This window comes from Anopheles funestus, chromosome 2RL, assembly GCF_943734845.2.
Source record: "Anopheles funestus chromosome 2RL, idAnoFuneDA-416_04, whole genome shotgun sequence".
Lineage (NCBI taxonomy): Eukaryota > Metazoa > Arthropoda > Insecta > Diptera > Culicidae > Anopheles > Anopheles funestus.
Window position 1 is genome coordinate 6,067,177 of NC_064598.1, and position 11,018 is coordinate 6,078,194.

Sequence of the window (11,018 nt, forward strand, 5' to 3'; positions counted from 1 at the left end):
TATGTTTTTTTAATATTGGAATTTCCTTAACCAATACAACAAAAAGGTATATAAAGTTTTTTTGAGTTTCAAAATAATGACACTCTCCCATAAATTAGTAACAAAGTAAAAGAACAACATGCTATTTGTTTAAAATTGTTTTCCACACACATTTAAAATAACTAACCCAATAAAGAATAAATTATGGAGCCATATTTAAGCGACATTGACATTTAAACACCATACACACCATGTAATGAATACTTGAAAACAGGAAATCGACCAAACGAACCAACCCAAACAAGGTCATATTTCCATCGGACTATATGCAATCTGCATGCCGCCGTGCGTTTCCGTAACAGACTGGCGCAATCTCACTTACCGAATTATAACCATTTTCCGGGGGTGATTTTTCTTGCTTATTGTTTTGTTTTTTTTTTCTCGTCCAACTTCGCCCTCCTCTTCCTTCTTCCAAGCGCCCTTGCGCTGTTGCCAGTGGCTTATTGTTTCGCCTCAGCTCACTTTCGGTGGGACACAAGAAAGTGAGCCGATTAATGAGCTATATATGGCAACATATATACACATATGCACGAGTGCACAGTTAACAAAAAAAAAAAACCAAACAACAAAACGATGGAAATAACAAAAGCAGTTTATCGCCTCGTTAACGGTGTTACTTTCGGTGTAAGTTCCACCGTGTTCGTGAAACGGGGGCAAAAACCAATTTCCATTCATATGCATCCGCACGTGGCACGGTTGGTTTGATCTTCGGTGCAAAAACTGCCCGAAAGCAATATGGCATCAAAAAAAAGAACTCGCCCGTAGTACGAGGACGCTAAGAAATTCAACCAGATACCGGTCGGTCTTATCGGAATTGCATCCGTGCTCCGTGGGCATGGTGAAACCAAAAGTAACAATAAGGTCAACGCTGGAACGTGTGATAAGCCATTTTTAGCCGTTTTTGTACAATTACAGTTCCGGCAGCTTATCATATCTTCCTGCCAGCATGTTTCAGCTATCTTAAGGAAACGTTCTAAATAAGCATAATGGCAATAACGAAATGGTGTTTTAAGGGTTTTGGGGAGGAACTGTTTTCTTCGCAAGATTGCATTTGCACCACATTATTTGCTTGTTCCAAATCGACGTCTCAGCGTGTGGCTGACAGGCTTTTAATGGCTTTATTCCCGCCCGAAAGGAAAGGGTAAGGAAAAATCGAACCAAAACCCCGATTGTCTAAACGAGAACACTCTTTCCCTCCGGGTCGGCTAACGAAGGTATGGAAAAAAGTGTTTGTTAGTAGCTCATTAATTTTTGCACCTAATATTATCGCTGTTTTTTTACCGGTTTGTATGTTTCTTCCCCCTTGAACTTCCCTTGAATCACTATATGGAGCATGGCGAAGAAATTACTATTTTTCGAACCACTTTCGCATCGAAGCAAACCTTCAAAAACAGTCGTGCCTTCGTGCCTGTGCGTCATCATTAATCTTGTGCAGCAATTTAGTTTTGCCCTCCACAAGCACCTCTTTAAGCTTAAAGTTCGAACGCCAAGTAAAGCGACCGAACGAGTGTGAAAACATGATTTTATTTTTTGGTGAAACACTTAAATCTCTAAAACAGAAAAACAAACGATCACCATCTAATCAGGGATGCCATGCACCAGGTAAGGGTTCGATTTCGTTTTCCACACGATTTGAAATTCACACTCGCAAATTAGGGGATGATTTTATTTTTTTTTGGGGCGAGTGAAGCCTTTGATGGGATTGATTTCACTTTTTCATCGCAGGGAAACCCAAAATTCATCCCCACACATAACGCGTCTGCGTTTCGTTGACTAATTTTGGGTAATCGGCACAGAACGGGTTGTTGCTGCTGCTGCTTTTTTTTGTCTTGTGACTTGTTGAGGTTTGTGTTACTAATGCGACATGGCTTAAATGACATCAACCGGTATCAGCACCTGATTGAGCCAGCTTCGATACCGGCGGTAGTGCGTCACGCAGCGTCACAAACTTCCCTAACGGTATCAAACCACCTGCCGTCACTAGAGCTGTACGCTGGTAGAAGAAACGAACCCGATTAAAGCGTGACATCTTGCGCCGGTGCGCCGATTGTGCCGTCCGTCCGTAGTACGCGTGCGAATTTAAGCCGAACGATTGCCTATTATTGATCACGTCGAAGCACAAATCGCACACGGGAGTTCTAGCCGTGTACCCCATAGGCCTAGATTAATTGAGCCATGATGGATGAAATTAATCGAGCACATTTGGAAAAGAAACACCCGCAGAGTGGACTTTCTGGAGCGTTAAAATTATGATCAAGTTCAATTGGGCTAACGGGGGGGTTGGGGAGGGGTGGGGGGGGGGGGGGGGTTTAGGCGAATGAGATTCAAATCGATTCCCTTTTTTGGGGTGCTGAGTGTTTTCGCATCTTCCTTCGAGTTAAATCTTCTACTTGCGTCTTTTAGCGGATGGAAGATTGCGCAACGACTCAACAAAAAAAGCCCCTCCGCGCTAGAAGCCACAAGAAGCAACAAATGGAAGAATGACATGGATGGACATACAGCAGAGCAGGATAAGAGAACATGGCAGAAACACATAAAAATATAGAAACGACCAGCATATCAGGAACGGGATGGGACGGATGCGACACAATAACTCGAACCACAGAAACCAGTTTTAATTTAATCGTTTTTGGATGGACCTGTTCGGACAGGCTGGTCGTAGCACCCTTCGCTCGGTGCGCTTAGTGCCGACCGTATGATCGTTCGTCCTGGCTCGTGCGAGGTCATTTAACTGCCTCCTGCTTGGTACAGATTTCAGCCAAACGCAAGGTTGGCTCATTATTTTGTGGTGAGCATCCGAAAGCCTTTGCCAACACTTTGCACCGGTCGGTTTGGTGGGAAGAAAAAAAAAAGCAAGGGAAACCCGAAGTATCGATGGGTTGACTTTTTTGTCACATTATCACCCATCCCGGCAAGTACCAGTCCAACGAATGCCTCCCCGCGAACATCCTTGATTATGTTCTGAGAGGTGTCTTTTTGTGCTTTGCCATCCATTTTCTCCCGTTTTGCTTGAGTTATCCGTTTACGTTTTATTTTTATCGTCTTCACTTGTGGAGTGTGTTGAGGAACGTGGAATGGCGTAACGCGTCTGCGAAGGTCTTTCCGCAGAACCTTGGCCATGGTTCACGGGCAAGGTCATTCGCGCTTGCACACACACCCTCCAATGGGGACGTTAATTAATAATTTACGCCGCACAGCGGATGACGATGACGGGCGACCGGATTGGTTTGATCGAACCTTCGTAACGGTGGACGATTAAATGTTACGTAGAGCTTTTCTCCGACTGACAAAGCGTAACGCTGGGTAATGCCGAGTCCGGTTCGTGTTGCACTAATCGGTGCGATTGTCAAACGGGGGAGTCGCTGCTGTCAGTTTATTTGCTCTTGACATTTGATAAGGGGAAAATGAGCGTGAAAGTACAAAGTGAACAAATTGCTGTGATTGCAATCATTTCCTTTACCGGAAAAACGTTAAATACAACGTTGAAGATGTTTGTTTGGATGTATTTTTCTAGCAAACGTTACCTGCACACTTAAAAGCCTGCAGGATGAAGTTCTTAACGAAGGCAATCGTTACCATTTATCTAGATCACGATACCTCCCGAACGGGTCAGAACACACCCTTAATGGTGCGTTAATGAGCTAATTCATATGCGTGCCAAAAATCCTTATCGTCTTGCTAACCGACCATCAACGGATCTCCAGTGCTTCATTTTGGCTGATCAAGCAATCACCGATCACACGGCAAGCTTCCGTGACCGTAGCGCTGCTGTCGATGTATCATCGTGTCATTAACCCCTTTCCCGAAAGCAGAACCAGGATTTACGTCCCGCTTTTCGCCCTTCACCAAAAAAAACACCCCTGGAAAAAACTCGAGTGCAATTTTTGTACGGATTTTGTTTATGCGTGTGTGCTCTTGTGCGCCAATCAGCTCCTAAAAAGGGGTAGGAAGACATAAAGTATTCGCCGAGAAGCGAACACCTTCTCGGTTATTTTGTTTTCCGTGCGGAGGGCGAATTATGGCAGGAGACGGATCGGATACAAGACAAATTATAAGAATAGCGACACACAAAAAAACCAAAAAACCAAAAGAAAAAAAACCCGCCCATCCCTTTTGGGCTGACCAGTTTTCCTGCCATCCTGAAGATTCGTACGTGCGATATCTTGCCGCAGTTCAATGCTCCCAGTACCTTTCCCCAAACTCCCCGGCAGTGAAGGGGGTGTGTGTGTGTGGCGAATGACCTTGGGCAGTTTGGTGATCAGTCGTGAGCGGTCGTTCCTCGAGGTCGACCTCACGAACTCCGATCCTCGATATAAACACACACACACGGGTATAGCACGGGGTGCCCTCTGGATGAAATCTATCCAGAATCGGCCCCCAACTTTTGTACACAACACTAAAGATAGCAAAATAAAACTAAAAGAACACGATCGAAACCGATCTTGAAGGCGGGTCTTGCGTTAAGTGTTAACGCAGAAATGGATGGGTGGATGGGTGGTATTGAAAAAAACAACATACCCCTGTACATACACGCGTATGCTTAGCCCGTGCACAGCGATGGCTTCCTCAAAAAATAATCTAACGGCACTCTCGGGCAAATGTGGCCGGATCGATTCCAGTGATCGCGTGTACTCCTCTTCAATCCACAATCAATTGTTGTTCAGTACGTGTAGCTTCTTTTCTTTTTCTCTCTTTTTCCATGTGTATGGGAGGGGTGTAGTTAGATGGTTTTGCTTTAATGCTTGCTGAACGAAACAAAAAATCAAAAACCAAAGAAAAAAACACAACAAATCATCTTGAACCATGTAGCCGAAACAACGGCGGATGATGATCGTGAAGATGATCTCTTCCCCCAAAAACTAAATGTACCTCCCGCAATCCACCGACGTCCGGTGGGTAACTTTCTTCGCAACACTTCTTGCCAAACCCCGGTCAGGTAAGTGTAGTAACAGTGCATAAAATAGCAAAATCAACACTCGAGTTTCGCACAAAATATCTGCATGCCTTTGCGGGGTGTTTTCCTACGCTCGACGCCCTGGCTACTCCACAATCAGGCACATCATTATTAACCCTCATTCCGGGACCCGATCAGTGTCTAACGGGTGTAAAGGGGGTTGACGGTGTACAGGGTAAAGTAAATACAGTATCACATACCACTTGATGATCGATTCCGGCCGGATCGATGCTAATGTTGCAAAACGCAAACACAACAACAACAGCAACAAAATCCTGCTGCTACGAACGCGATCCCCACGGGAATGGATGCAAATTTTTTTCCACCAACCGATGCTTCACGGTTTTCCCCCCGGTTTGCTTCTGCTTCTGTCCCGCTGGCCGGATGTTGTGTCACCGATTCACCGACTGTTTGGAACGCACGCTGTCTGCACGACGGGCGGCACACACAGCCAAACAAACCCCGGGCCCGGGAACGAAAAACTGGCACGGACACTGAGTGTGCACGCGAGACCACGATTACTTAACACGGACCACTAGCCGGTCAATCACTATGCGCGCAATTATGTCTGGGCTGTTGTCAACTACCGACTGCGACCCGATTCACATGCGACCCGTTCGAACACTTTGGGACACTGCGGCTCACTGGCGCAAACGGGATGTGCGAAGATGCGTGTCCACTTTGCGCCTCTGCTGCACCGGACTCGCGAACTGATACTCGGCTAGCTCGGAAGCTGAACGAACAGCACGTCTGTACCGCTTGATGGACGGAAGTGAAATGATCGCTCGCATCATCCAGCACGTCGGTAATATAGGCTTGTTTTGCCGTTTTGCCGCAACCGGCGGGTGGCGCTCACAAGCTCCAGATCTTCGACGCGGCCCCCCGGCACCGGTGATCTCGCTGCCCCAAACGAACGAGCGAACGACGATCGCGGCCCCGGATCGGTTCGTTCTTGGCCCGTTCGTTCGGCTCTCTTCTTTCACCATCATTTAAGCTAACTGCGCTTTGGCGTGCCTTTTTTGTTGTTGTTGTTGCTTCGTTTCGGTAAGTTATCGGGGAAGGCTTGTTGTTTTTTCATCCCCCTTAACTTCTCGTTGTTTGCCTTTTACGCTTCAGTCCCTGCTTTACATTCTCCCTTTTCTTTCTTTGTTTAACGCAAACTCTCACAGCTGATCGACACCTCTCGGGAGGTGGCGAACAGTGAAAAGCTTTCAAACAAACAAAAAAACTTTATGCGAAATTGCAAGTACACTATGGTTCTGTTGCAGCCTGCCCGAAGCAAAATCACAACGCTCTAGAGGTAATATTTACACAAATATTTAAAAATTTAACCTCACGGTAAAAAATCAACACAGCGCACAAATGTGCTTTTGGCAGTGCAAATAATGATGGGTAGCAACAAGAAGAAAAAAATCATTTGCAATACTAAACACCAAACGATCTATGACGGTTCTGGCGCAGCGTGCAGTCCTTGTGCAATCCCGCAAATTGTATGTTTTCAATGCGATGATTGCCTAATTATTTTTGATTTCATTTGCAAACGGCCATAAACTGGAGCTTAAGAGTGTGCGTAATTAGTGGAATAGATGAATTGTTTTTATCTGTTTCTTTCTTTTTTTTTGGCATGCGCACACTAATTGCGTCCTTCATCTCCATTCTAACGGCAGATGAGCTCATTTCGAATGGCAATGGATCGTTCTGTTCGGAAGTAAAAAAAAAGAGTTGTGTTTTATTTTTGCCGAGTTAATTCCAGTTCATTCATTCCGCTTGTCTTTGGGGTGATAAAGAGGTAAAGACAAACGTTGATAAAATGAAGTTTAATTAAAAAACTGACGAGGGAAACATATTATCAGTTTGAAAATAGTTAGGATAATAAGTTATCGTGAATGTAGCTGTTAATAACTGTATGGTACGCATTTTGTTTAAACGATATTTAATACCTACTTTAAATGGTTTCATATAATGGTAACTGTAGTTGTAGTTTTAAATATTTACATCATTTTTAAAACCATTTAAAAAGAGATTTAGTTGTTATAACTAAGGCAAAGTGCTGTTATAATTTGTAAGATTTTGTAAATAAAAATGAGGTTCGTCGCTTAAGAAATACATAGAAGTCTTTCTATCTGATGCATTTATTATGAACGTTGAGAGCCCCGCGACGCTTAGCAATTGTTGCGTTTGCGAACGCGATTTATTTATAAATTTTATAAATTTAGCAAAGTTTTAAAAATTGATTTATTTTGATGCGAATTGGCTGCAATAAGTTTTTTTTCGCTCAAATAATGCTTTAAATAGAAGAACGCATAAAAAATAAGAAAAAAATAAAAAAAATTTGAAAACTCGAAAATTTTTTAAGGGGTTAGCCTTGGTTTTTTTTGGGAAATTTAGCAAAATTTTAAAAATTGATTTATTTTGATGCGAATTGGTTGGAATAAGTTTCTTTTCACTCAAATAATGCTTTAAATAGAAGAAAGCATAAAAAATAAGAAAAAAATAAAAATATTCAAAAAATTTGAAAATTTCCTAAGGGGTTAGCCTTGGTTTTTTTTTGGGGAAATTTAGCAAAATTTTAAAAATTGATTTATTTTGATGCGAATTGGTTGAAATGAGTTTCTTTTTACTCAAATAACGCTTTAAATAGAAGAAAGCATAAAAAATAAGAAAAAAATAAAAATATTCAAAAAATTTGAAAATTTCCTAAGGGGTTAGCCTTGGTTTTTTTTTGGGAAATTTAGCAAAATTTTAAAAATTGATTTATTTTGATGCGAATTGGTTGAAATGAGTTTCTTTTCACTCAAATAATGCTTTAAATAGAAGAAAGCATAAAAAATAAGAAAAAAATAAAAAAAATCTGAAAACTCGAAAATTTCCTAAGGGGTTAGCCTTGGTTTTTTTTGGGAAATTTAGCAAAATTTTTAAAATTTGATTTATTTGGATGCGAATTGGTTGGAATAAGTTTCTTTTCACTCAAATAATGCTTTAAATAGAAGAAAGCATAAAAAATAAGAAAAAAATAAAAATATTCAAAAAATTTGAAAATTTCCTAAGGGGTTAGCCTTGGTTTTTTTTTGGGGAAATTTAGCAAAATTTTAAAAATTGATTTATTTTGATGCGAATTGGTTGAAATGAGTTTCTTTTTACTCAAATAACGCTTTAAATAGAAGAAAGCATAAAAAATAAGAAAAAAATAAAAAAAATCTGAAAACTCGAAAGTTTCCTAAGGGTTTTTTTTGGGAAATTTAGCAAAATTTTAAAAATTGATTTATTTTGATGCGAATTGGTTGGAATAAGTTTCTTTTCACTCAAATAATGCTTTCCATAGAAGAAAGCAAAAAAAATAAGAAAAAAGTAAAAAAAATCTGTAAATTTGAAAATCTCGCTCGAAAAATAAAATCGAGGTTCGTCGCTTATGCGAAATGGCAATCATAGAAATGGTTATGGCGGTTATGGCAAGGCATGAAGGACGTTTTGCTAAGATATGATTTTCCGTTTGATAACGTATTGTATATTTTTTTTTTTTTTATTTTAAGAACAAAAAATGGTGAGATTTATTAATCCAATTATAAAGTTATAAATGTACATGAACATAGTTTGTACTGTATAGGTTTACTACAACTCGGTATTTACGCTATAGTGTGAATTTTAGTTCTTTGAAGTTTTGAAAACTATGAGCTAAAGTAATTTAACGAAAAAAGAATTGACGAAAAAAGAATTGACGAAAAAAGAATTGACGAAAAAAGAATTGACGAAAAAAGAATTGACGAAAAAAGAATTGATAACGAATTGTAACATAAATAGTTAGAATATCAATTTTTCAATAAGATTTTTCAACATCTGGACTAAAACAACAGATATGAGAGATTTCATAGTGCATTAGATCTATAAAGAGAAATGGTTAGCTATAGCTAAAATAACAAAGCCAAAGAATGCATCTTAAAAATGAATTGCCTTATAATTCACAACTTTTCCCAAACATTTGATCTCTCCTATCCTAGATAACATTCCAACCTCATAACAATGTTTATGCTCAAACTTCACAACATTGTCTCGACCGAGATTGGGCGTATCGTGAGCTTTCTTTCACTTCACCATCACCGAGCAGATGGCGATCGTAACATTAGCAAAAACAAAACAAAATATGCAATCTTAGCATGAGGGCAACTTCAAAATAAGTCTAAAAGGCTATAAAACATAGCTGGCATATAAAACCCTCATCAAACCCTTAACACCATCGCCAATGAGTCCGTTCTAAGAAAACAGTTTTTTCCTGACATAAATCTTTGCTCACCTTTATTATCCGCACGCAGAAAAAAAATTGTTAGTATGCTCTAACTTCCGCACACAGAAATTCTTATCCCACCGGCACGATCTACTTTGATGTGCAAAAATAAAAAAAAAACCAACTGGAGGAACAGCACAAACCTTAACTGAAAAAAATCTGCACCTTTTTAACGACAGTTTTGACTATCGCCCATTGTGCCAAAACCTTCTGACCTGTTTCTCTTCGGTGGTCCAGTTCTTGGTACCGAAATGGCACATTATGCGGCACACCCCTGCCGAGAGGTTTCGAAGGGACAAATGGGGGCTCATGATCCCCCGCGCTCCTTTATCATCACCGGAAAGGTGGAGAGAACAAGGGGTAGGAAATAAACCAAAAAATAAATCCATCCCCAAGCTGCTCTCAATAGTTTCAGTTTCATTTGGACACCGCCCAAATGCACAATGACAAATCTAAATTTCAATTCCAGCTTTCTCCCACACACACACACACATACACTCAATGCAAAAGATGCCCTGTGGGATTGATGGGAAGCAGCAAAAAGGGCGAATAAAAACCACCAAACCCGACCGAAAGAATACACGGCCACAATGGACAGCCACCTTCGAACTGTTCCAAGCGCAGGCAATACTTGTTCGCATTTTACCCACGGTCACGTTGGAAATATCAACGGAAATTACTCAAAACGTAGGCAAAACGCTTCACCAGGTGCCGTCTGCGCATCCCGCACGGCCAAAAAGAAAAAAAAATACCACGGCAATCCCGAAGCCTAAAACTGGACCGCTAGTCCGACCGGTGAATTGTGAAAGCATTCCAAAACGGAAATAATGCATTTTTTCCGGAATTCATTATCGTTCCGGAGTGGCGGCCCCCGCTGTTTGCCGATTCCTGCCAGTTTTGTGCTCCGGCCCAAAAGCTACAAGGGCCACCAGAAAACCACACTAGTTGGTGATCGGGTTTTTTGTTGCTTTCTTATATTCCCGCATCCAAAACCCTCGTTTTCGGGCCATTTTGGGTGGTGCTAACTGTGCGGTGCGGTGGCTGGTTAACGGAGCAAATTTGCGCATTTCGTATGCCCTGGGACGTCACTTAAACGGAAGGAAGCAGAGCAGACGAGAGAGAACACACCATAAGGGTGAGAGCGAGAGAGTGAGAATGGGAAAACGAAAAGAAAAGGGTTCAATGAGAAGTGCTGGGGGCGTTGATGAGGTTGGTAGTGCAAAAAAACAACAACTACGCCAAACAAGACACTTAAGCGATCACAGAGGGAAAAGGCAATGAAGAACGCAAGTGTTGCACACAGTGCAAAAACAAAGCATACCCACTTTAGCTAGTGAGATGAGGCCGCCTAACAGGCACACACACACAGCAAACAGGCAAGCAGTCAAATCGACGATTTTTCCATGCCCATCGGTACCCTAAAACTCCTTTGGTGAGGAGGGAAAGTCGGAAGGAAGAGAGTTTTGGGATGGATACTGATGCAAAAGCAAGCAAAAAAAAGGGAAATAATCGGACTGCCTGGCTTGTGTACGGTAAACAAAACTAATCATCTCCTCTGCTTCGAAGGAGGACGAAGAGGAATTGGGAGGGTAAGCGAAGTAGAAGGGAAAGGACCGATGGAGTAGAGGATGCCGAGCAAATCACCAAGATGGAAGAGGATCGTTTGGGGGGGCGAAGAGGCTGGAAAGTGTGCAAATATAGAGCATCTCCGGAACCCGGTGAAAACCGTGGAAAACTGACGTCTCA

At 41.6% G+C, this 11,018-nt stretch overlaps 1 protein-coding gene across 1 annotated transcript in view; it reads right to left on the reverse strand.

Moving 5' to 3' along the window:
• Nucleotides 1–5,760, reverse strand: part of LOC125764165 (uncharacterized) — a 30,157-nt gene extending 24,397 nt beyond the window's left edge. Inside the window, exon 1 of the mRNA XM_049428094.1 lies at nt 5,194–5,760. The gene's annotated coding sequence lies outside the window, so the exon portion shown is untranslated. The remainder of the gene's footprint in view (nt 1–5,193) is intronic.
• Between the last annotated feature and the right edge of the window lie 5,258 nt (nt 5,761–11,018).